The sequence below is a fragment of the Phaenicophaeus curvirostris genome, chromosome 5 (assembly GCF_032191515.1).
Source record: "Phaenicophaeus curvirostris isolate KB17595 chromosome 5, BPBGC_Pcur_1.0, whole genome shotgun sequence".
Lineage (NCBI taxonomy): Eukaryota > Metazoa > Chordata > Aves > Cuculiformes > Cuculidae > Phaenicophaeus > Phaenicophaeus curvirostris.
In genome coordinates, this window is record NC_091396.1 from 21,198,371 (window position 1) to 21,226,030 (window position 27,660).

The 27,660-nt window shown below is 42.8% G+C and overlaps 2 protein-coding genes across 3 annotated transcripts in view; one reads left to right on the forward strand and one right to left on the reverse strand.

Annotated features, from left to right (window-relative positions):
• CPT1A (carnitine palmitoyltransferase 1A) overlaps window positions 1-14,396 on the reverse strand; it is a 39,670-nt gene extending 25,274 nt beyond the window's left edge. For both annotated transcript variants that reach the window (XM_069857815.1, XM_069857816.1), the window contains exon 1: window positions 14,276-14,396. The gene's annotated coding sequence lies outside the window, so the exon portion shown is untranslated. The remainder of the gene's footprint in view (window positions 1-14,275) is intronic.
• Window positions 1-27,660, forward strand: part of GAL (galanin and GMAP prepropeptide) — a 214,352-nt gene that overhangs the window by 81,479 nt on the left and 105,213 nt on the right. The gene's annotated exons all lie outside the window — the stretch shown is intronic.

Sequence of the window (27,660 nt, forward strand, 5' to 3'; positions counted from 1 at the left end):
AGCAGAATATTTTGCATGCATGCAACATATAAAATTCAGAGTAGAGCAGAAAATTAAAGCCATGATATCTAGAAAAAGCATGTTGCAGGTACATAGAATTTCACTCTAACAATAAAGATGCAGAAAATGTTTTTTCATTATTTTGAAGCAAAAGGTATTTGAGTTGTGAAAACCAAATCACAACTGTCAGAAAAAAAAACACAAACAAATCTGAAATCAAGAAGAAATTTAATTGAACTGCAGCTCAGTTTAGCTACCTAAACATATCAACAATAGTGCCAATACAGTCAAAAGACTGTTACAATGGGCAGGCATAACAGGCTTAAATAAAACCCACTGAAAGTTAAAATAGAAATGTAACCATGATACTATTTACATACTTACGTCTCAACTCTGTCTGAGCATCCAGTCAATTTGAATTGAACTGCATGCTCTTATTTTTACTGCTGGTCAATGAGAAGCTCGACATGAGCCAGCAGTGGGCACTTGCAGCCCGGAAGGCAAACCGTATCCTGGGCTGCATCAAAAGAAGCATTGCCAGCAGGTCAAGGGAAGAGATTCTGTCCCTCTATTCCTCTCTTGTGAGATATCATCTGGAGTATTGTGTCCAGTTCTGGAACCCTCAACATAAGGATATGGAATTGGAACAGATCCAGAGGAGGGCTACAAAGATGATCCGAGGGCTGGAGAACCTCCCTTATGAGGACAGGCTGAGAGAGTTGGGCTTGTTTAGCCTGGAGAAGAGAAAGCTCTGAGGAGACCTTATAGCGACCTTTCAGTACCTGAAAGGAACCTATCAGAAAGCTGTAGAGGGACTATTCATAAAGGCTTGCAGTGATAGGACAAGGGGGAGTGCGTATAAACTGGAGAGGGGCAGATTTAGAATAGACATTAGGAAGAATTTCTTTACTATGAGAGTGGTGAGGCACTGGCACAGGTTGCCCAGGGAAGCTGTGGCTGCCCCATCCCTGGAGGTGTTTAAGGCCAGGCTGGACGTGGCCTTGGGCAACCTGATCTAGTGGGATGTCCCTCACCAAGGCAGGGAGTCGGAACTAGCTTTAACATCCCTTCCAACCCTAAGTATTCTATGATTCTATGATTTATCAGCTCATCTTCATAGTTTCTTTCTTTCTTTCTATAACCAGCATTTTTACCTAAGTACCCTTTACTCATCATTAATTCAGAATAATGTTGTTTGAGGACTTACAATCCAAGTATAGACTTTTGCAAACAAGGTCTATGCATAACACCAAAATGGTCCAAACTACACATTCCTGAGGAGGTCATTGTTATTCTGGTCTTTTGTTTACAGTACCCATTTATTAGCTTAGCAAAACTTCTGTGCATAATCCTAAAACCAATATCCTCTCAGAAGTATGGCAAGAAGGTAATCCCATCCATAGGTCAGGATTCAAGGGCAAGTTCTAATTCCATGATTTTACTGGTATAAACCACCACATTGTTTATACCAAGTGGGCATTTCTATTTAAGCAAAGTGAAAAGAAAGTACAACTACTTCATGTTTTGAATCCTAGAGGCTGAAATTTATATTTCTTTCACAAACTTGAAGCTTAGATTTTATAATAAAACTTAAATTCTTGTAGATATTCACCATCTGTTGAACAGCCAACCAGTGTAGTTTAGCTAGGCACATTAAAAGCAATTTATTATGACCATAGTGCTGGTCCTCTAGCCTGCAAATATTCTACTGCACAAATCATCTGGAGCACAAAGAAGGTGTGCAAATATGTATAAGTAGATAACTAGGGAATGTAAGCACTGGGAATGCTGCAGTAATAACAGGCTTAGGAAGCAACTACAGAATATAGGAAGAGATGAAGCATTAAGCAGGGATGAACAACATAAGCACTGTCGTGCAACATCTAGTAAAGTTGCTGCCCACTAGGTAGTGACTGCAGTACTGGAAGTGTCTATGGCTAGACCATCCTGCAGCGATCAACCGCTGCAATACAACTGCTGCTGCAGTGGCCAATGGTAATAACAGATATCCCAAATCCACAAGCCTTTGCAAAAGTTTTAGAAGCAGAATCCTGCGTGAATCGGGCTTCTGGGTTTCCAGAAGGGTAGCTAAAGCTCACAGTATTATACAGATAGTAAGCAATTTGATTTATGCATTTACAGTGCCTGACTAGGACAATAAAGAAACCAAATCAGCTTTGAACATTAGTTTCAAAACACAATCACAAAATGATCTGTGCTGGAAGGAACCTTAAAGATCATTTAGTTCCAACTCCCTGCCATGGGCAGGGACACCTTCCACTAGATCAGGTTACTCAAAGCCTCAATCCAACGTGGCCTTGAACACCTCTGTGGATGGGGCACCCATAACTTCTCTAGAACAACCTGTTCAGTGCCTCACCACCCTCACAGAAAAAAATAATCTCTTCCCAATATCTAATCTCTTTACTCTTTCAGCTTGAAACTGTTACCTCTCATCCTATCACTTCGCTCCCCGATAAAATGTCCCTCCCCTTTCCTGTAGGCTCCCTTTAAGCACTGGAAGGCTGCTATAAGGTCTCCCCGGAACCTTCTCTTCTCCAGGCTAAACAAGCCAAACTCTCTCAGCCTGTCTTCATGTGGAAGGTGCTCCATCCTTCTGATAATCTTTGTGGCCCTCCTCTGGACTCGATCCATGTCCTTCCCGCACAAACCTTTAAAACAAGCCCTGTATGCCCAAATAACAATTGCAATTTGTAATACTTAATGAGTCCACCACTAACGACTAGTTTTTCACAGGGGCCTTACTGTACACAAGTATCAGGAAGTTCAAGTCAACTGTCCATTCAAATAATTCATTCAACTAAATAGTGAATTTATTAACTCAAATAAATAGTGAATTACCAGTTCAACACTGAGACCAAAGCTGCAACAGAGCAATAAAACAGAGACAGGCAGCACTAATCAGGGTTTGCAAAAGAGGGAATTCACCATATGTTTAGCAGTACTGTTAAGACTAGAATGAACAAAAAACACAACAAAACCAACCATACCACCACATAGAGAAAAAGGCACCTGGATTTATCTCAAGAAGGGCCAACAGGTTTTCCAAATTACTCACAGAATTTTCTGTTCTGGAATGCTAGTGTCAAATAAACTGGTTTCTATTCCGCTTCAAATCCCCTGTGACTTCTTCAACCTGAGAATTTGTCAAGTATCCTCCTGTCGGTTTCTGAAAAGAAAGAATATCAGGAACCCTTTTAGGCATATTTCTACATTCCAAAGCAGAAAAAGATTATAAATAGCATTAATCATAAAGAGTCATCCCAATATTTTAAGTAATTAAAACTTGGCATGGTTATAAAATTAAATAAGCTTCAATAAGGACAATATACCTTATTTCAAAATGAAGAAATATTAATTCATCAAGAACTTATCCTGATTCAAGTAAACAAGCCCTGAAAACAAAGCCAAATCTAGTTCTAGGACCATATAACTTGACCCTAAGATGTGAAAAAATCAAATGTCTTGTTTCTTTTCATATCCTTTTCCTTTACTTAAGAAAACTTTAAAAAGCCTTTAAGACTTCTCAATTATGACGGCTGAACACCAAATACTTCCTGAAGTCCCTTTCTTTGAACGCTTATTTTTCTCCTTGAAAACCAATTTAATCATAAGCTGCTGTACTATTCCCCTCCTTTGCATTCCCCTCCTGTCACGTGCTTGCCAGCAAAGTAGGTAAAAGGGCACAGGCTAGAGGAGCAGCCTTAGATTTATTAGCAAGTCAAGCTTGTATTAGTCAGGCAGCACCCACATCAATCAGCTAACCAACACTGGAACAATAACTTCGTCTAACTTCAGGCACTTCGGTCAGCAAAATATTTCTGTACAGCATATACTAATTAACCTCATTCCCAACAGAGTGCCAGAACTCAGAGCTTTTTACTTTCTTAGCAGTTTGGCCAAGTCTTACTTACACGGGGGGGGAAGCGTACAATAATTTCTAAAAGTAATCCAAAGCAACTATTTTTTACTCCTTTCAACAATTCTTAAAAAGAACACACTTGCCCTTTAAATTCTGGTTTGGGTTTTTTTTGGCTTGTAATTAAAAGAGAAAGTTGCCTGCTCCCTGCTCTGTTCTGGGTTTACTTCAATTCAAACATGCTGCAGATGTTTCTTCTCTTTTCATACCTCTGCTTGAGCCAATAAAAACTTACCACAATATTTTCTATTGTTTTAAACAAGTACTGTTAGGTTGGATGTCACTTTTAAGTCAAGAAAACATATAGCACATTAGAAGGCCTAAGCCCCGACACACCTGATGGTCTGAAAAACCATATCGCTATGCCCACTATGCATAAAGCCTCCTCAGACTGCTTTATTTGCAGTTTCAGGGTATTTACACTACCAAGACCGAGGTTTAACACATAGACCTTACAGTTTCAGGTTGCAGACACTGAACAGCTGATTCAATACTAGGGCTTACATCTTCCTACAGCCACAGAAGGAGATGATGGCCTTAATTCTGGAAAATCTGACACTAAGAGAGATCCCATAGGCAGGGTGCTCCCATTTAGTCAGGCACGCAAGAAGTCACTTGTGGTTGGTACAGTCTCTCTGAAGAACATATGCTATGAGTACGAACTTTTCTAAGTTTCTGTAGATTTCATAAGCTTTTACGGATAAAATGGTAGTGCTAAAAAAAGTAAATGCAGCACCTCCACCTCACAAAAAGCAGCTCCTCTGCTTTAAGAGGATATCCATGTTACCTCTTATCTCAAAGCTCATCTTAGCCACTTGCTTCCCACAAATTAGTAGTTCATGCAATCCATTTTTACATCCCATTTCCTGTTCCCCTTGGAGTAGGGAAAACACCGACATTTCACCATGGCAGGAGTCCAAACATCCATTGAAAAAAGACATATTATTCAAATGGAGTTTTCACATCTATAGTTACTTTTCCTGCAAAGAAAACAAGTTAACAAATGCAGAGGAATACTGGAGATAAATCTTATTCACATCACCCAGAACAGCTAAAACCTTGGTGAAAGATTCTATTTGATTCTAAATGACTTTCACTTGCAAGCCACCTCAACAATTTACTTTGAGGCTCTCTTCACAGACTTTTTGCATCTATTTATAGATAAGCTTTTACCTGTCAGTAACCAAACTAAGCTCACAAAACAATTCTTTCCTATTATTCTTTTCTGATGTCCAAAGGTTAACAGTCTCCTTGGAAAAGCAGCAACTGCTGCATACAGTTTCTCTGAGAACACTGCTACATACCACGCCACACAGCTTCCATACTGTCAGAGCCCTCAGTCATCTCTGTCACCCAAACCATAGTCTCTTCATAGATAGTGGGCAGATTTGCAGCATTCCATGTCCCCGTGCTAAGAGCTAGAACATGCTGCATCTTGAAGTATGATGGCATTTCTCAATTCAGAAGTACCTGGAAGCCCTCAACTTCATACAGACGCAAGGCATTGCAAATGTTACCACCAATGGATTCAATGTGAAACACCTCATCACACAGGTAATGTTTCCTGACTCCTGCCAAGTTCCTACTAGGAAGCTTCAGAATAAAAAAAAGAAAAAAAAAAAAGAAAAGAAAAAAAGAAAAAAAGAAAAATCAACCAGAAACCTGACCTTGAAGAACACCTCACTCCTTTAAAATAAACTTACAACTTCAAGATTTAGCTTAGCACTCAGGTTTTAAATAGGATTAGAGATTGGTGAGGAGAAATGAGTGATACTAAATAATTTACAATTACATTGTTTAAGGAAGCTGTCAAGGTAGGAAGTGGAGAGAGATATCATTTGAAAGTACATTAAACCCAGTTTTAGTTAGGAGACATGCTTGGGACAATATTAAGACTTCTGTTTAAAGCCAGACACCTCAAACTTAGAAGGTCTTGGGAAAACAAGCAAGTGCACCAACATCTTTGTCCCCAAAACAGACATCAAAAAAATTTAGTTTGGATGTTCATTTCTTAACGTTACTTTGACACTCTAAGATGGATCAATGGATTCCAAGAGACTGAGGAGGAACTTCATGAAAACAGAGCCAGTATAGCACCAGAACACTGTGCTGTATTTGTGCTGAGACAGCAATCAAGCATTCTCTACCTGCTCAAGATACTACTAGTAATTTGCATTCTATGTTCTCCTAGAAAGCCAAAACTATGAATGCATTTTATTTACATGAATCAATGAATAATTGTTTGTGTTCAATTTGACTGATTAGGCTTGCATTGATTTCACATCACATACCAAACTAAAAGCAAGAGAACTCCAAACTCCGAGGTGCCCATTCAAGTCTCTTCATGCATTATTCCAAATTTCCCTTCAGATTTCTGTTATTGATGCTCCTGTCATTTCAAGCCTTCAGTATCACCTACACAAAGCAACTCATACTATCCTATGCCCACTGACTTTGCCTAGATAGCATGCCTGCAACGAAATGTGTAATGAAGCACAAAGTCAGCGCCAACATCCTCAAATAACTTGCTGGCATGTTCGTTCACTTCTACACTTTGCTACCAACTACGGTTGAATGGCAACATACAGCCATCCCAGAAGTGGATGTAATCTATGGGTAATCAAGGTTGCTTGCGGGCTTTTTTTAAATTTATTTTTGTTGAAAAAGACTTGTGCAAACAAGAGTCTCCAAACCAAGAAATGTATCAAATACTTATATCGAGCAGCAGGATCTCTTCTTACACAAGTATGAAGGGTTAGTCTTCCAAAAATACTTTTAGAAGTGTAGTTGTCTTCATAACATTCATCAAGTATGTCTGTATCTGTATGAATTCTGCAGAGGTTCTAAAGTCTAAAAACACCCTTCCAGATGTTTGATGCAGTAGTAGCTGTGAAATCTATTTTAAAGGTTGAAGACAGCAGAAAAAAAGAAAAAATACAAAGAAAAAAAAGAAATAAAATGCAGAAGGATTTACAAGTACAGAGACTGGAAAGGAATAGTGGCTGATAGATCAGAGACCTCAACCAGGTGGAAAAATGGGCAGGCTGAAACCTTATTAAGTACACTACAAAGAGAAGTGTAAAGGTCTGTACCGAGGGAGAAGTAAACACTAGTACGCACCAGAGACTCACTGGCTGGAAAGTAATTTCGCAGCAAGTTGCACACAAGCTAGCAATCTGCCCTTGCAGCAACAGTGACTAGAATCTTTGGGAGCATTAGGAGGGGTGTTGCCACTGGGTTAAGGGAGGTAACTGTTCCTGTCTATTCAGTTCTGGTGAGCCTCCATCTCAAACACTGTGTCCAGTTCCAGGCTCCCCAGTAAGTGAGAGAAATGAAACTACTGGGGAGTCCAATGAAGAGCCATCAAGATGATTCGCGGTTTCAAGCATTAATCCTATTTTTTATACAGTTTTAACAGTATACCTAGAAGAGGTGTTTTATAAATTTAAATGTAAGAGATTTTGTAATAGATCTGTTTCAGAAATAAACTTACTTCAGAACACTAATGCCTGAACAAGAAATCCTGTGCTGCAACTGCTTTAAAGGAACAGCATACCTTGGAAGTCAAATTGGTAGTAGCAGCCTAACGTTCAGAAAAAGCAAGTATTCTGCAGCTGATAGAAGTGTACTATTCGTTTGGAGGATAAAAGAAGCTGGATTTTGCAGTAGAATTTTTACAGAGATTTTTGAACTTTTCGGACAATGATTCAGCTGAATTTTTGAAGATTATTCCAACAGCGTTGCCCTCATTAAAGAGCACCAGCATGACATTCCACAAGATTTTAAAATGTATGTTGGTATTTTAAACACCACTACACTGTCCAATGAGAGTCTGATGGTCTTAAGGCAGCAAGTAGATTTCTAGAGATGACCTTAGGTGCCACATATGATGCAGTGATGAGGCTGGAAACACTACAGACTCTGAATGAAAAATAAGCCCTCAGAATTTAATGTCACATGCATATACCAATCTAGAAAAAAAGCTGACCGTTCCTATCAAACTAAGAAAGGCTGTATTATCAAAAATAAAACCAATGTGACTTAAGTAAAGCGTTTGCATAGAGTTTGCTATAAATGTAATAGTTTCAAACACCAAAGTATATGCTATGCAGCAGCATCTAGCACTGACTGAGTAACTCAGGTCCCATCTGAGTGACTGCCTCTCCACCACTATCTGACATAAATACCAAAATTCTGCCCTAATGACAGAGAATTAAGTAAGGCGGTTAACCAGAGAATTCCAAAAGGATGCAAACCCCAGTTTTACACACATGCATCTGGTGCTCCTTCGATGCACATTTGAACAAAGTTAAAGCTAAAGCTCAAGCAAAAGCATTCAGTTTAACAGAAATTCAAACAAGACCAAAGTTATCTAGAGTTTTATGCCTTTCAAATGAAATCCAGGTTTTGATCTACAATATCTTCAGTAGACAGCATAAAATATACAGCTCAAACACTTAAAAAGATGACCAAAAAGATCATCTGATCTCTCGAGTACCTGTTTCTTGGATATTCTTCTAGCTAACGCCACTTTCTTGCAGTGTACACTACACTTCAGCAAGAAGTTATCAAGATATCCAAGTTTCAAAAAAAAGAGAACTTATTCTTAGCTAGTGTGATATTCTACAAGACACTGACTTCTATAACAACTATAACAGACAGTCATTCACTTGAGAATTTCCACTTATAAATACCTTCCTTACATACTAACCTTCAATAATATCTAATCATACTTCAGCATATAAAAAGACACTGATGCTTGCTGCTCTGAAGTCTTACCAACAACTCACCCACCTTACAATGATTAATCTTATTCTACAGATGAAAATCTTTAAGAGAAAACTGAGGAGTGAAGCCAAATAGTTTCTGCACAATAATCAAGCAGATTAAATTCACTCAACAGGACTTCTCAGGTGAACCTAATCACAACAGCATAGAAAGAAAACAGAAACCGAAGGATCACTCTCCTTTAAAACTTGAATTAAGATAGCATTCAATCAATTATCATTTGATCTGAAACAAAGTTAAACTGAAACATTCTCTCATGCCAGTTAAATTTACTGACACCTGCTGAAACCAGTTCAAGCCTCCAAAAAGCTGAATCTGTTGTTTATGCAGCAGTTCTTTCTCATAAGGTCCACAAAGTAAAATTACTATGCCGTGAAATGAAGTGACTTAAGTCACTTGAAAAGAGACAGAAGCCTCTCTGCCAGCAGCCATAGTTTGACGTGTAAATTTCAAGTTCTCATCTTTGATCATTGCTATTCATCAGATCCAATCCTGTAGCTGGTAGCTGTAGTCCCTTGAAATTACACGTCTTAAAGGATTTCTCATATCTGTAAAATAAACAAACGTTGTGGCTAAAGCCAAAGTGGAGAACTAAATACCTATATCTGCCCAGGTACAGCAACACTGGGACCTACCGCAAACCCCAACCACAGCAGACAGTCTGAAATCAGAGCAGCTAAGGAATTTGCTGTCCCACTGACAAACGTATCCACTTGTGTCCCGTCCTCGGGAGTTTTCCAGGATCACCTGTAGGTGAATATTAGCTACCCTCTGTAGACTTCTCCTTTACAATCTTGGGCCAATTTCTTTGTCCCTCTCACAAGTGGTAAATTGGAGCAATGGGCATACATGGAAGGGAAGAGACAATAACAAAAAGACCAATGAATGACACGTAAGCATACCCGAACAGCTGACTTCCTTAAAAGTGGACTTAACTCTACTTGTCATACAGAAATCTTCTGTCCTGCAAGCTCACTGCAGCATAGATCTTGAAAAGGTTAGTACACACTCTGATTCATTCCAACACTGCAAGCTCCAAACAGACATCACACTACAGCAATGGCAAACAGTTTGACCTTTGATTTCCACACAGCTTTCAACTGCTCAGATGGACTGGATCAAACTAGAATTTTAGAAAAACTGACAGCAATGAATAGTCATGAACAGCAGTTCAGAAACAGTTTTCCATTACACTGGATTAATGTAGTATCTTAATCAATCTTTCTTCATTTAACAGAACTGAGACGGTCAGGAACTGTGGAGTGAAAGAAAATTAATCTGCTACCCACCCAGTCATTTCCGAGGGCTCAAACTTGCTAGCTAGTGGGATAAGTAAGGTGATTTCAGGGGCTATGCTCCAACACTAGTTTCAGCTTTCAGTTTAAGACATCAAAGTATTTACCTGCAGGCTTTAAACTCCCATTACAGTCAACACAGACATCATCAAGATGTTTTGGAGAGATGTTCACAGAACATCTGTTTGCACTGGCACTTCCAGGAAAAAAGCTATAGAAAGTTGTCTTCTCACCTGATCAAATTGGAGATAGTCAGGTAAAGAAATAGAAAAGTGGCTACAGCAGACAATGTGTTAATTACTAGGCTAACACTACAGAATATTAATCCCTACAGTTTCTGGATCATATGGTCTCTCAAAATAGCATGCTTTTATAGAAGATGGTTCCAAAACACAGAATTCGGTAAAAAAAAACACCCACTGAAACATGACATGCTCTACAGCTGTAATCAAAACAACCTTTTACAACTATCATATTATTCTTTTTTTTCCCTATACAGAGTAGGACATACCATACTGTTCCTAGACCTTTTAGGTTATTCTTGTCTTAATTGCAATAAACTTACATTGCACACATCCCAGCAAATTAGCTCCTCTGACCTTCTAGAAATTCAGAAAAATTTTGCTAAGTAAGAGACAAGCATAGAAAACTAAAATACTTCTTTTTAATATTGCTATGAAAGACATATCTAAGGCATTTAGATTATACAAGTTTTATCCCTTATCTCTCCGTTTGCAATAATGAGCTTGCAGGCTGATGCAATTACCTTCTCTATGACAACAAATATTTCTGGAATGGCAGGACTTTTACAAGACATACAAGATGTCATGTTTTGGAATTTTGCAGATCCTGGAAGACTGACAACAACATTTGGTGACCAAAGGCAAACTGAATGGATTGCTCTTGCAGCAGTTCAGTGATCATCTACTGCACCATACTGAGAGACTTGAAACAGGCTGGTGAGTTAAGGCTGAACGACTAAAGAACCAGTTCTAAACATCTCACAAATACTTAAACTGACCATTCAAACTGAAGCTAATCCAGACTTGGAAAAATAGAGATGCTTGGAAATAGAGGGAGGTTGTAGAGAGGAGGGTGCTGGCCTCTTCTCCCAAGTGACAGGGGACAGGACAAGAGGGAATGGCCTCAAGCTCCACCAGGGGAGGTTTAGGCTGGACATTAGGAAAAAATTTTTCACAGAAAGGGTCACTGGGCACTGGAACAGGCTGCCCAGGGAGGTGGTTGAGTCACCTTCCCTGGAGGTGTTTAAGGCACAGGTGGACGAGGTGCTAAGGGGCATGGTTTAGTGTTTGATAGGAATGGTTGGACTCGATGATCCGGTGGGTCTCTTCCAACCTGGCGATTCTATGATTCTATGCTACACGACAACAGTTTCAGAATATTAAAATAAACAACACAGGTGTGCTTTTTGGGCTGGGGTTTTTTTTGGTGTGGTTTTGCTTTTTTTTTTTTTTTTTTGGAGAGAGATGAGGGCGAGTTTTCTGTTCGGTTGGCTATGGGTCATGCACAGGATTCAACATTCCGACTGACCCCGGATGCAACGAACAGAAACACCCTCCCTGCCAAGCGCGTCTCTAACCGTCGATCGCTCCAGAACTCGTATGTGTTTTCATTTGCTCCGGAGCGTGCGCTGCTCCATCTCCTCTCTCCCCGCTTTCCACCCAAACGCGTCGGGAGCTCCCAATCCGCAGCTCCCAGCTCCAGCTCGCGCCCCTCCCCCCGGCGCCCCGGGGCTGCTCACGTGACCGCTCCCGAGAACTGGGTGAAAGGTCGCGCCGCCGCAGCGCCGCGCAGGCCAACAACGGCCCGGGCTGCGGCGGGGGCGGCCCCGCTACCGCGCCTCCCCGGGCGCTTCGCCGCGGGCCGCGACGGCGCTGCAGGGCCAAACCGCGGCTTCCAAAGAGCAGGGCCGCTATCACTGAAACAAGTTATATCGCAAAGCTTAAAGAAAAAAAAAAAAAAAAGAAGAGAAGAGGTATTTCAGCTTGTGCAACTTAACGGTTTCTCTTCCGATTCGCAGAGATAAAAAGCCTCAGTCGCTTGATGTTACAGTTTCGCTTAACCAAGAATGTTTTCTGCCTGGGAGAGGTTCTTGAATCAAGGCTGTAAAATTCCAAAATTTTAAAGAGCCCTCAGATTAATTTATCTTTCAAATCAAGTCACAGCTATGACAGAAGCCAATACCTGTTTAATCATGTAAAGTTACATTTCCTAAACTAATCAAGATCCACATCGTATTTAGAACCATAGAATCACCAGGTTGGAAAAGACCCACCAGATCATCGAGTCCAACCATTCCTATCAAACACTAAACCATGCCCCTCAGTGCCTCGTCCACCCGTGCCTTAAACACCTCCAGAGAAGGAGACTCAACCACCTCCCTGGGCAGCCTCTGCCAGTGCCCAATGACCCTTTCGATGAAAAATTTTTTCCTAATGTTCACCCTGAACCTCCCCTTCTGGAGCTTGAGGTCATTCCCTCTTGTCCTGTCCCCTGTCACTTGGGAGAAGAGGCCAGCACCTTCCTCTGCACAACCTCCCTTCAGGTAGTTGTAGAGAGCAATGAGGTCTCCCCTCAGCCTCCTCTTCTCCAGGCTAAACAACCCCAGCTCTCTCAGCCATTCCTCATAAGGCTATGTTGTACATACAACATCACCTGTGCTATTACTGGTAATGATTACTTTATATAATTTTATATATATCAATATGCTTACAACTGAAACAGGACCTGCCAATCAGCACTGAAGACTTTTTTTTATGTAACACCTATTCACAACAGTTAGAAAACACATAAAATAGCTTGCAGATCTGGAAATTTAAGAGATCAGACACTCAAGGAAACAATTGTTTAAAGAAATGAAAGCATTTACTCTTCCCCACTGTCAGTACTACATGCGATAGAAATATGATAAGGAAGCAAGTAGTTTTCTGTGTGGGACTCTCCTCCAGGCTGCAGAGCTCCAATACAATAGCCCTGTAAGTCCTGACAAATTGCCAGATAAGAGGAAGAAAGACATATTTGTCCAGATCTTACTTTGCACTTTTCTCTTCCAAAAAAAGGTGCTTCCCATTACAGTACCATCAGCAGTAGTATAAGTCTGTTATAACTGGATTATAACTCAATTCATATTTCAGGTTGATTTTTCTATTTAAATCAGAAAACACAGAGTAAAATATGAAAGTTGTGTGAAAATAAGGCAAGAAAATGGAGTTCCAAGATGCTGCAAAAGTCTTGATCTACATTTTGCAACAGGTCTAATTAGCATTCCTATCCAGTCAATCTGCTACATCATGAACAAAACATAACATTTTATGTCTGGGTATCTCAAAAGCAGTTTGCAGTGACTGCAGTTTTTATAGGTTTCACAGCCTGCAATCACACCAGCATATGGTTTTGTTTCTCTCAAGCACAATTAAGCATTTAATTTATGCATCCTTGAAACTCCATCACCGATACCAAGCCACGCGCACACTTTTACAGAGCTGAAACTCATCCTGGTAATAGATCAAAGCAGCTCCACTAACCCGAGACGCTGCGGGTCACCAACGCCGCCTTCGTTTTACGCGGAGGAAATTTTCGACTTTCATAGAATCATAGAATAACCAGGTTGGAAGAGACCCACCGGATCATCGAGTCCAACCATTCCTATCAAACACTAAACCATGCCCCTCAGCACCTCGTCCACCCGTGCCTTAAACACCTCCAGGGAAGGTGACTCAACCACCTCCCTGGGCAGCCTCTGCCAGTGCCCAATGACCCTTTCTGTGACCCCTTCTGTATTCTGACTTTGTTAGCGAACTTCTTCGCGTAGCCCCGTAGCAGCGCTCTCGCTGCCCCGCACCCCGCCCGCTCCCTCAAACGAGGGGAAATCGCGAGCAGGATGTCAAGGACACTTTGCCTTTCCCGAGAGCTCCCGCGCCCGCTAACTTCGCACGCGTTTTCATCCTTTCCTCCAACAAGGATAAACGCCGCTTAAGAAACGGCACCCGGCACGCTCGCGCATTTACCGCGGAACTTCGTGTTTGCCCAAACGAAAACAATAATCAGGCTAAACGCGGACCGGTCGAACCCGCCCGCGCCCCCTCCGGCGCCGGGGCGGCCGGCGGGGCTCGTGCGGAGCGGCAGCCGCGCTGAACCGGCCGCCCGGCGAGGGGCTCGGCCCGCCGCCCGCCCCCTGCCCGCGGGGAGCCGAGCCGCGCCCCGCACCTGCGCGGGGCCCGCTGCCGCTCACCTGCTGAGAGAACGGCGGCTACCGGCGCTCCCGCGGGACAGGCCGTTCCGAGCTGAAAGGAACGACGGCGCGATCCAGGAACGAGCGAAACGGCGGTCGCTCCTTCACACGCCCTGCGAGAGCCGGCAGCGCCGCCGCCCTCCCATTGGCCGAGAGCGGGCCGGGAAGAGGCTCGGGGCGCGGCCCGCGTGGGCAGCGACGGGGGGGGAGGAGCCGTGTGATTGGCGGGGCGCTTGGGGTAGGGCCGAGGGGGGCTCCGCGGGTCTCGGCGGGGGCGGTTCGGGTTGGGAGGAGCCCGAGGGCGCGGCCGCGGAACGGGTCGAGGGCTCGCACAGACGTCCCGCGGCGGGGAGTTCCAGGGGTTGCGAGGAGAGAGAGGCCTCGGGCGTGTAAACGTGTGGGCGACAAGGTGCACCTTGGGGGATCGTTGGCCCTCTTGGGGCGTAGCCGTGGAGCCAAGATGGCCTCTCTGGGAAGGAGCAGTAGCCCGAGCGGGTACTGGGATTTGAAGGGAACAAGTACACTCGACACATCTCGGCAAAAATAATTGCATTCGTTAAAATACACAAGATCATTAAAGTAATTTAAAGCACGTATGTCAGTCTCAGGAAAGAAAGCCGCTCAATTTGAAATGAGTGCCTTTTAAATTTGTAATGGTCTGGTCACTTCCAAGAGTTTTGAGCCTGACTACCTGGTGCTCTGTTTGATTTCAGTATGATAACATCAGAAAGGCTGTTTATCCCAAAAGGACATCGTGGCCTGTTGGACTGCAGTGGAGTCATTATGAAGTCTATTCTTTGAACTAGTATGAGTTGGGATTCATACATTTTTCCCTTGTGGGCAGACTCACCCAGCCACGCATTCTTGCCTGCTGCAATTTCCAGAATGTGGGTGAAGGCTTCAAAGCATACAAACATATGACCAAATCCAGAAATGTGGACACTAAAGACTAAGCCTCTCCCTTGCCTTTAAGGTCATACAATGAAAAATGAAAAAAAACCTCACTTCTTGTCAGAATTGTCCCTTATAGTGTTTTGTGCCTAATGATACAATATTAAGATAATAATAATATTAAGCCTGTTCCAGTGCCCAATGACCCCTTCCGTGAAAATTTTTTTTCCTAATGTCCAGCCTAAACCTCCCCTGGCAGAGCTTCAGGCCATTCCCTCTTGTCCTGTCCCCTGTCACTTGGGAGAAGAGGCCAGCACCCACCTCTCCACAACTTCCTTTTAGGTAGTTGTGGAGAGTAATGTGGTCTCCTCTCAGCCTCCTCTTCTCCAGGCTAAACAACATCAGCTCTCTCAGCTGTTCCTTTTAAGGCCTGTTCTCCAGCCCCTTCACCAGCTTTGTTGCTCTTCTCTGGACACGCTCCAGAGCCTCAACCCCCAGGTCCTTCTCCTCCAGGCAGCTTTCTAGACAGACTTCTCCTAGTCTGTAGCACTGCACAGGGTTGTTGTGCCCCAAGTGCAGGACCCGGCCTTTGGCCTTGTTAAACCTCATGCCATTGGACTCAGCCCAGCGGTCCAGCCTGTTCAGATCCCTTTGCAGAGCCTCCCTGCCCTCCAGCAGATCCACGCTTCCACCCAGCTTAGTGTCATCCGCAAACTTGCTAAGGGTGCACTCAATGCCTTCATCCAGGTCATTGATAAAGACATTGAACAGGGCTGGACCCAGCACTGAGCCCTGGGGAACCCCACTTGTAACTGGCCTCCAGCTGGAGTTAACTCCATTTCCCACCACTCTCTGGGCCCGGCCATCCAACCAGTTTTCCACCCAGGAGAGTGTGCGCCTCTCCAGGCCAGAGGCTGACAGTTTCTCAAGCAGAATGCTGTGAGAAACTGTGTCAAAGGCTTTACTGAAGTCCAGGAAGACCACATCCACAGCCTTTCCCTCATCCAATAATCGAGTCACTTTATCATAGAAGGTGATCAGGTTAGTTTGGCAAGACCTGCCTTTTGTGAACCCATGTTGACTGGGCCTGATCACCCAGTTCTCTTGCATGTGCTTCATGATAGCACTCAAGATCACCTGTTCCATGACTTTCCCTGGCACTGAGGTCAGACTGACAGGCCTGTAGTTCCCTGGATCCTCACTGTGACCCTTCTTGTAGATGGGCACAACACCAGCCAGCCTCCAGTCCAGTGGAACTTCCCCAGTCTCCCAGGACTGTTGGAAAATGATGGAAAGGGGTTTGGCAACGACATCCGCCAGCTCCTTCAATACCCTTGGGTGGATCCCATCCGGCCCCATAGACTTGTGGGTGTCTAGCTGGGCAAGCAAGTCTCTAACCACCTCCTCTTGGATCTTGGGAGCCTCATTCTGCTCCTTTAACTCCTGGGTTTGTACACAGAGGCAATTGCTTTCCTTACAATTAAAGACTGAGGCAAAGAAGACATTAAGTACCTCAGCCTTGTCCTCATCCGCTGTCACTGTTGTTCCTTCTGCATCCAATAGGGACTGTATATTCTCGCTCCTTTTGTTGTTAATGTATTTATAGAAAGATTTTTTATTATCTTTCACAGACTTAGCCAACCTGATTTCTAGTTGGGCCTTAGCCCTCCTGACTTTTTCCCTGCACGATCTCACTTCCCATCCAAGATGCTTGTCCCTTCTTCCAAAGCTCATAGACATTTCTCTTCTCTTTGATATCTTTCAAGATCTCCATACTCAACCTAGCTGTTTTTTTCCCCCGCTGGCTCTTGTTCCGGAACATGGGGATGGCTTTCTCCTGAGCTGCTAGGGTTTCCTTTCTGAAGAGCTCCCAGCCCTCATGGGCTCCCTTGCCCTTAAGAAACTGTCTCCCATGGGACTTTGCCAACCAGCTTTCTGAACAGTCCAAAGTCTGCCCTCTGGAAGTTTAATGCGACTGTCCTACTAACCACCCTCTTCATCTCACCTAGAAATGAAAACCCTATCACTTCATGATCGCTTTGTCCCAGGTGTCCTCCTACCACCACATCCCTGACAAGAACTTCTCTGTTCACAAACAGCAGGTCCAGGAGCGCACCTTCCCTTGTCAGTTCGCTCACCAGTTGTGCGAGGAAGTTGTCTTCCACACACTCCAGGACTGCTTCCTTTCTGCTGTATTGTACTTCCAGCAGATATCTGGAAGATTGAAGTCTCCCATGAGAACAAGAGGTATCAATCCAGAAACTATTCCCAGCTGTTTACAGAACAGCTTATCAGCTGCTTCTTCTTGGCTGGGTGGTCTGTAACAGACTCCCATCACAAAATCTGCCTTCAAACCAGGTGCAAGGCAGCTGCAGGAGGACACTGAGGATGAAAGCCTCAGCTTAAAAGCTACTTCCAAGCAAAGTGGGGAGCCCCACTAGGGCCTTAGAACACAGCTTCCCCCAACAGCTCAGTTTAAGGACCGACACTTGCACCCTGTGTCTAACCAGGCCCAGAGGTCTGACAGCCAAAAGCCCAGGCAGGGTGGAGGGAGAATATCTTCAGGGCCCTGAGAGTGTACACACATAACATATGCAGACTCACAAAATGGCCACATTTACCTTTTTGTGTGATGATGCAGAAAAAGTGAAGGTCTGCAGTGTCCAAAACAGTGTAGGACTTTTGCCAAGAATGAAATGTTCCAAAACTGCGTAATGCACATTTCTGACCAGTGGAAATCACTGGGTGATTTCACATACTGAGAATAATGCCCATGCCTTGCCAGTTCCTCCTTTCTTGAATATTACAGACCACTCCTGTCTCTCAAGCCCTTATTGCTATGAGTCAACCATCTCAGCCACTTAGTGAGTAACACTGAACTCTGCCAGCCCAGTAATGTCTCAGACTTTGATCTGCCTTGATCTTTGTCCGTTCTTAAATACTTTCATGGAAAGGTACAGTAGAAATTCAACAGATATTTACACAGAAGAGAGTGAATTGACGTGTCTTGCCTTGGTTTTTTTAACCAGATAAAATGGATTATACTATCCTTGCTTGACTGAGTTGTCAACAGGGTTATCAACCTATCCTGTGGCAGACCTAGCAGAGAATATATGGGGTGTATCTGTGATTGCAATAGCAGAAAGATGTTTAGGGAAAATAAATATGCCCCTCTTCTCTTAAACTGTATAATTCTTACAAATTATTATTTGCTTTTAGTGTGTTAATTTTTCTCAAGTGGGGCAAGCATTTTGGTTTTAAATTCATTGATGAAGGACATGTAAAATGATCCCTCAAAACATGTCACAGGTTTTGCTTGGAATTTGTAAGTCAGAATAAAGCCAGTGTACTTTTCCAGTGCTCTGTCAAACTATCTAGACTTTACAATCTTCTTGGAAAGTGAACACTTGTAGATACCAGTTAACCAGTAAGTAATACATTATTGCTTTAGAAATGAAATAATGACTTCTCAGGTGGTGAAAACCCACCTAACTTCCTCATCCAAGAATTGTCCATGGTCAGGGTTATGCTCCCCGTGTCTTGTATTACTATTTGGTACATCTAAGATAGTCTTACTTACTGTAATATTACCTCTGAAGAGGTGACAGGGTGACCACATAAACACAAGCATTGATCAATATCCATTGGGAACTGGATAGGTATAGGTCTAACTGACCAAAATATCCATAAACTTAGCAGGTAACTAAGTTTTTCAGGAAAGGTTAAATTTATAATCAGATAACCATGGGCAGACTCTACTGAGATTTTCTAGAAGTGCCTGAGCATCTTTGGCAGAAGAGTCCAAAGGAAATTAAGTGACGTTTGTATACTCAAAACACCACATCCCAAGCAATTCACTATCTCTCCAAGTTACTCTCAATACATATTGTCCAGCAAGAGCAAAATGAATAGTACTGCCATTGTGTATAGATGAGATGGCCCTTCTGGGCAGGCTCACAGGGGGTTCTTCACTCAGAAAAATAGGTCAAGAAGGTATTTGTTAGGAACACCCACAGAAAGTGACAGATTTGTCCCACACGCAGATTTTTAGATCTCCTGTTTTACATTTCTCTCCTTCTAATGTTTCACTTACTTTCTCTTACTTTACATATTTATGATAAAGCCAGGGCTTTGTCCTTCACAGTCACATTAGGTGAGGAATATGGATCTCTTGATACCATCCCAGATGTAAGAAGATGGATGACATCCCAACTGTTAGGGACATTACTTATGAGCCTCACAGTATGTGCTTAAAGCTATGTTAACTGTAGCACAATGGAGCCTGGACAAGCTTTGAAAGGATAGTATGTAACTGGAAATTTTCTAAGGTAAGGAAACAAGTCAAAAATACAATATTAACAATCACTCTATATTATGTGGAAAATATATATGTGGAAAAAGCCACAGTGAATGTTGCAACCTGATAGTAGTTGAGTTTGTGACACTTCCTAAAATTTGCAAAACTCAAGGAAGAAAACTGGCCTGAAATTATGCACCATCATTACTAGCAAAGAGTGAGGTTTATTTCGAGATTATTTGCAAGGTTATTTAGAGGTTTGTTTGTCAAATTGACGGATCTGATAGATACTCATGGGAAGACACTGTTATATCCACTTATAAAGTGTTTTAAATGATCCAATGTCAATAGAAATCTGTCACTCAGACTAACAGTCACTCACAAACTGATGGCATAATTTTCCTTAACAGTTTCAAATGTGAGGAAAAACTAAAGAGTTTTGTACTACAGATTTTTATGTTCATTGGGCAACAGACACTGTATGTACTATTTCCTGCTGCAGTCTACTGAATGGAAGGACAACGGTTTATTTGCTACCCACTAATTGTGTGCTTTACTAATTATGTGGGTTGAAAACTGGTTGGATGGCCGGGCCCAGAAAATGGTGGTAAATGGAGTTAACTCCAGCTGGCGGCCAGTGACAAGTGGGGTTCCCCAGGGCTCAGTGCTGGATCCAGCTCTGTTTAATGTCTTTATCAATGACCTGGATGAAGGCATTGAGTGAACCCTTAGTATGTTTGCAGATGACACTAAGCTCGGTGGAAGTGTTGATCTGCTGGAGGGTAGGGAGGCTCTGCAAAGGGATCTGAACAGGCTGGACCGCTGGGCTGAGACCAATGGCATGAGTTTTAACAAGGCCGAATGCCGGGTCCTGCACTTGGGGCACAACAAACCGTGTGCAGTGCTACAGACTAGGAGAAGTCTGGCCAGAAAGCTGCCTGGAGGAGAAAGACCTGGGTGTGTTGGTTGACAGTGACTGAACATGAGCCAGCAGTGTGCCCAGGTGGCCAAGGTGGCCAATAGCATCTTGGTTTGTGTCAGAAACGGTGTGACCAGCAGGTCCATGGAGGTTATTCTCCCTCTGTACTCGACACTGGTGAGACTGCACCTTGAACACTGTGTTCAGTTCTGGGCCCCTCACCACAAGAAGGATGTTGAGGCTCTGGAGCGAGTCCAGAGGAGAGCAACAAAGCTGGTGAGGGGGCTGGAGTACAAGTCTTATGAGGAGCAGCTGAGGGAGCTGGGGTTGTTTAGCCTCAAGAAGAGGAGGCTGAGGAGAGACCTCATTGCTCTCTACAACTACCTGAAAGGAAGTTGTGGAGCAGAGGGAGCTGGCCTCTTCTCCCAAGTGATGGGACAGGACAAGAGGGAATGGCTTCAAGCTCTGCCAGGGGAGGTTCAGGCTTGACATCAGGAAAAAATATTTTATGGAAGGGTCATTGGGCACTGGCAGAGGCTGCCCAGGGAGGTGGTTGAGTCACTTTCCCTGGAGGTATTTAAGGGACGGGTGAATGAGGTGCCGAGGGGCATGGTTTAGTGATTGATGGGAATGGTTGGACTCGATCCAGTGTGTCCTTTCCAACCTGGTGATTCTATGATTCTATGATTCTTTAAGTAATTCTTAGAGTGTATCTAGAGATTGAAGGAGATTGAACTGCTCTTTAGAGATCAAGCCCAAAATGAAAGAAGTGGGTCCAGTTACTTGCCACTTTTCTTTAGGAACAAAGCATATCAGCTGAGTTCCTCAATGGTATTCATAGTTCAAGATAAGCAGAGCGTGTGGGAAGGCCGTGCAAATACTGATCTGTGAAGTTGGGAGTGAGGAGGAGAAACATCTCTTTATTTCATACGATTTTACTATTTTAGACAGAATGAAAAGTGCACAGAATAAGACTACATGCTTCCTGCTGAGTGGATTAGAAGATACTCCTTCCACTTTCTTCATAGCTTTTGAACAAATGAAATCTAACAAAACTCCAAAGCATCAGAAGACACACTGTCTTAGCGCTATCAGTTATGTAGTGTTGCTGTATTAGTGTAGTCTTCAAAATCCAGCAGTTCATCTATTGATGCCTGAAACATATCCACAGTTTATTATGGCATTTTTCTTATTGATTGTCATACTCATTCATATATGCCTTCTTTGGTGGTAAATACAGCTGTGTGAGGACATAGTCTTCCATTTTGCCTAGTGCTTTGTGATTTTTTTCCTCTACATTTTACAATATCTCCCAGAAAATATAGGAAGTTTTGATCAGAACAACCATGCCCCATCAAGCCTCTCTTGTCATCTAATATCAGTGCCAGAGCTGTTTCCAAACTAAGCCAGATAAAGTATCTAGTACTGAACACCATAGTCACAGCAATCAAACGAAGATCATTTTTTCAGGAAAGAAAACAAAATTCTAACTACACAAAGTCCTGAAAGAGGGCTAATTTTCATTATAATCTTCATGACAAAGTACAAACTATCTGTGGTGTAGTTGCTTTCTTTTTGCACTGGTAGATTTCCCTAAACAGGCTGCAATACGAGTTCAATTCCACATACTTTGTTTCAGGTGTGTAGTGCATAAGCAAGAGATTTTAAAGCCCTGTAGATCTGCAGCATATGCAAGTCTCATCTTCAGTCAAAGCTCAGTGCACACGTGATCAAAATCTACCTTTGGACCTTTTCTGTTGAGTTTCCTTATCTTTCTATATCTGCAGCCATAATAAAGCATAATTTATTTGCAATGTGTTTCCTTTAACTTCTACAGTACCAAAACTCAACCAACACAGATAGCTGAGTGGATAAGAAGAGCGGAAAAAATCCTCCAGAAATAGGAGCAGGAAATGAGAGAGCAAATGCAAAACAGCTTGGGCATAGACAATGTTTGCACTGGAAGAAAAGCATTTTAAGATCTCCCTGCAAAGTTATGCTGAACATCCTGATTACTGATGCCAGTCCTCACCCGCAGCAGTGGTGTGTAGGCTGCTGCTGGGGATGGGTCCAATGTGGCATGATGGTCTGTGTGTTCTCCTTGCCTTGACTGTTGACCTCAGCATGCTCCACACTCTCAGAACCTGATCATCTTCCTCATCAGATATTCTGGTACATTTGTGTACTTGTGGCAGCAAATATCATAGCGCTTGGGAGGGATCATGGTGCTAGCTGATGTATAAAGATATTTCAATTCCTCACTCTGCCTATATAGAATCACTACCTTGGAAAAGACCTTTGAGGTCGCCAAGTCCAACTGTACCTGTACACCATTAAATCATATCCTCCTAGAAGCTGTGCTAAAGCACATGGAAGACAAGGAGGTGATTAATGGCAGCCAGCACTGCTTCACCGTGGGCAAATCCTGTATTACCAAATTAGTGGCTTTCTATGATGGAGTGACTGCAACAGTAGACATGAGTAAAGCAATGGATATGATCTATCTGGACTTCTGTAAAGCCTTTGACACTGTCCCCCACAACATCCTCCTCTCTAACTTGGAGAGATGGATTTGATGGGTGGATGGTACGGTGGATAAGAAACTGCTTGGATGGTTGTATTCAGAGAGTAGTGGCCAATGGCGCAAAGTCCAGAAGGAGATCAGTGACAAGTGGTGTCCTTCAGGAGTCTGTACTGGGACTGGTGCTGTTTGATATCTTCATCAATGATATTGACAGTGAGATTGGGTGCACCCTCAGCAAGTTTGCAGATGATACCAAACTAAGTGGTGTAGTTGCCACACTGGAAGGACGGGATGTCATCCAAAGGGACCTGGAGAGGCTGGAGAAGTGGGCCTGTGAGAACCTCATGAGGTTCAACAAGGCCAAGTACAAGGTTCTACACCTGGGTCGGGGCAATTTCCAGTTTCAGTACAGGATGAGGGATGATGTGATTGAGAGCTGCCCTGCAGAGAAGGACTTGAGGTTGCTGATGGGTGAGAAGCTCAACATGAGCCAGCAGTGTGTGCTCGTAGCCCAGAAGGCCAAACATGTCCTGGGCTACCTCAAAAGAAGTGTTGCCAGCAGGTCAAGGGAAGAGATTCTGCCCCTCTATTCCTCTCTTGTGAGATCTCATCTGGAGTATTGTGTCCAGTTCTGGAATCCTTAACATAAGGATATGGAATTGGAACAGGTCCAGATGGTCAGAGGGCTGGAGCACCTTCCATATGAGGACAGGCTGAGAGAGTTTGGCTTGTTTGGCCTGGAGAAGAGAAGGCTCTGAGGAGACTTTATAGTGGCCTTTCAGTACCTGAAGGGGGCCTACAAGAAAGCTGGGGAGGGACTGTTTCAAAGGCTTGTAGTGACAGGATGAGAGGGAACAGGTGTTAACTGGACAGGGGTATATTTAGGCTTTACATAAGGAAGAATTTCTTCACCATGAGAGTGGTGAGGCACTGGAACAGGCTGCCCGGGGACGTTTTGGATGCTCCCTCTCTGGAGGTCTTCAAGGCCAGGCTGGATGTGGTCTTGGGCAACCTGATCTAGTAGAATGTCCCTGCCCATGGCAGGGGGGTTGGAGCTTGATGATCTTAAAGGTCGCTTCCAACCCAAACTGTTCTATGATTCATTGATTCTATGATTCTATCCCTAAGCACTTCATCTACCTGTCTGAAACACTTCCAGGGGTGGTGTGTCAACCACCTCCTTGGGCAGCCTGCTCCAGTGCCTGATAACCTTTTCAGTGAAGAAATTTTTCCTAATGTCTAATATGAACCTCCCCTGCCACAGCTTGAGGCCAACCATCTATCACTTGGTAGCAGAGACCAACACCCACCTTTCTACAACCTCCTTTCAGGCTGTTGTAGACAGTGATAAGGTCTCCCTGCAGCCTTCTCTTCTCCAGGCTAAAAACCTCAGTTCCCTCAACTGCTCCTTGTAAGACTTGTGCTCCATCCCCTTCACCAGCTTTGTTGCTCTTCTCTGGACACGCACCAGGACCTCAATGTCTTTCTTGTAGTGAGAGGCCCAAAATGGAACACAATTTTTGAGGTACAGACTCACCAATGCTGAGTATAGGGGCACAATCACTTCTCTGGTCCTGCTGGCTGCGCTATTTCTGATAAAGGGCAAGATGCTATTGGCCTTCTTGGCCACCTGAGCACACTGCTGACTCATATTTGCCTGGCTGTCGACCAGCACTCCTAGGTCCTTCTCTGCCAGGCAGCTTTCCAGCTTCTCTTCCCCAACCCTGTAGTGCGGCATGGGGTTGTTCAGACTGTCCAATAGTGTTCTTGAAATACAATGGTAGAATAGATGGATCCAAACTATAGTGCTTAAAGCTGTAGCTGTGAAACTAGGATCTTGGTTAATGCTCATAAATGTTTAAATTAGAAGCCCAGATTTTTCATTCATCTGCCATGGAATCTGTGACATCAGCAAGATTTTTTTTTCCTTTTTTCCCCATGTCAGAAACTGACACCAACACCAACAAAGTCAATGTCTAGTTCTTACCACTAAGGGTTTACTAGAGAGGAAAATTGTTGAAAGGCTGGAGAATTACCAGGTTCAAAGTTTAGTTTGGGGATTATTTTATTCTATAGTCTTCCGTTAGGCTGTTATTATTTATTCTTCTCCCTGCATGAGGAAGCCTTTTCCAGGACAAACAATTTGTCACATTGGTCTTGCTTCCTTACTTAATTGGCAAAAGGTACTTAATTGGCAAAAGGTATGGCCTTTGTATTTTTTATAATTTAATACTTCCTGAGCACATCAATGTATCTAAATAAACAGTCTGGAAAAAGAGGTTTACATTTGGTGCAGTAGTAGCAGTCATGAGGTTTGCGGCATTGTTCACCTGAATATAAGCTGGTGAAAGACTGACTCTGTGGTTAAATAGCTAAGAAATCGCAATGATATTTTTCAGTTTCTGGAGAAATTGTAGTATTTAGTCATGTTCAATGGCCTCGTGTTTATCCAGCCATCCTAATGAGTAAGAGAAATTGTTATAGAGGCAAAATGCTTGACTAACCTATTTACCAACATTAACTTCTCCCCCTATGAAGATGGGCAGCAGAAAATAAACCAAGCAGTGCACAAGTGCTTTTGTGCTGTTTGGCTGACTCTTTGAAGTGACGTAAGTGGACTTTGTCCAATTCAGTGTAATTCTGCTCAGTTTTGTGGTCGTAGGCCAAGCACGAATTCGCCCCACATGTATCTAGAACACCCACATAAACAGCTGAGGACAGATAAGGAAAGGTAACTGATCATCACTGTGTTTCATGAGCATGTTTTCTAGGACCTAAAGAAATACAATATACATTGTGGGCTCTGTATATATACAATATACTCTGGGCTATTTACTGTAGGCAGGTCAGCTTCTTTCCATATCTGCTGGGCTGCTTTTCAAAATACTGTCAGCCTGAAAATGATTGTTGCAAAGCCCCATGTTCTACCTATTGAAGCTTTACACTCTCAAAGACTAAGTCAAGTTTGCATTTGCTCCTGCAAAGTTAATGTATGTAAGAATCACACACATGACCTGCTGCATGACTTGAATACCACCACACATACATATGTTCCTGCAGTTTAATTAAGGAACAGAAGGATCAGGAGAACAATGGCTAAGATAAGAAAGCCATAAGTATTTGGAATTATTAACAGCATAGAGGGCTAAGAAGTCTCAGTGTTCTATATGGCAATATATGGAAGAAATATAACTGGTCTGGTAAGGGACTGAAATTGCATCTCTTCTTCAAAGGCTATACTTTTCTCAATGTTTTAAAATGAACAGTGGAGTAAAGCAATACTGTGAAGTATCACAGAATACAAGGAAAGACTGCTTTCTACCAAAACCCATGAAAAGAATAGAATGGTGTTTCTCAGCATGTTTTAATGTGGGACTAATGCTTGTAGCGAAGTATTAATGACTCTGCCAGTGACCGATTTTGCATGGCTTTTCTAGGAAGCTAATATGATTTTAATCATGAACCTGATGCAAGCAGGTTTTGGTTTCTGAACAAATACATGAAAATTACTTTGTAGAAAGAATGCTTGTGGGAAAAACCACATGCTCTAAAATAATGCTCGTTTTAAAAGGCCATGATAGTACATCCCTAATAAAAGTTCTTGTTTTCATGAATCTTGGATTTGAGTCAGAATTTCAAAGTTATCCTGACTTTGAAAATTTGGCGAGGTACTGCATTGTCTCACATTACGTCCTAAGCATGCAAATATCAGCTGCCTATGTGATTGTGCAAACGCTTTTTGTCAAATATTCAGAACACGAAGACAAAAAAATTACTTCCTTCAGTAGAAAATGGGTCTTACTGCCCTCACGTGGCTATTGCTAAAAAAAAAAAAAAAAAGCACCTTTAAAACAGCTGTGACTCATCATACCATAGCACTTGACTAGATGACCCAGTGGTCTTCTATTGTCTGACTGTTTCTGGGCTTTTCTAAATCTGAGGAGGTATTTTAGTTCTTCTGTTTGGAGAAAAGAAGGAAATTATGGTTTCAATTTTTTATCCTGTATTTTTTATTACTGATCTGTTGTTATTTCATTATTTTCTCAGAGGCATAGGATTACTTAAATGGAGGTCAATATTCTTCATAAAAATCCAGCATGAGATGTGTTTACACAGTTTTTGATTACTACATTTGAGAAATCAGCTAAATGCAGAGTTACTCTGTTCTCATACTTTTTCAGAGGGTACTTCTATTGTAAGTTCAGGGCTTTTCTTTGTTTGTTCATTTTTGTCTTTATAAAAGCTCCCACACATTGCACGCTCCTCACAGATATCTGCCGTTCTCACCTGTCTCATGGGATTTGAGCTGTACATGAATTCCAAAGAGAAAAGTTTTGCAGGGCTTCCTGTGAAAATGTGCAAAATGCATGAATAGCAATGCAAATACGATTGGACTGTTTGGAGATTAGCTAATGTCACTCATTCTCTTTCATCACTTGTTTTCTACAGGGGCTCCTGGCTACATCAATGACTACTTTTCAGCAGCTATAATAATGATGCAACATGGATGAACTTGCACAATCTCTATTTTTTTCTTTCACGGGTTGCATATTTTCATAATTCTTCTCTAACAGCTGGTGATTGATAACTTTTTTAGCCCTGTGAGCTCCCTATTGACCTTCCAACTTGAAGCTTCTAAGTGGAAATATCACCTTCTAGTGTAACGAGGTGTCAGCATTACATGGAGGACCATTACTCACTAAAGATGTCCTTGCCTGGAATTTCATGTGTAGGATGCTGTCAGTTGTCCACAC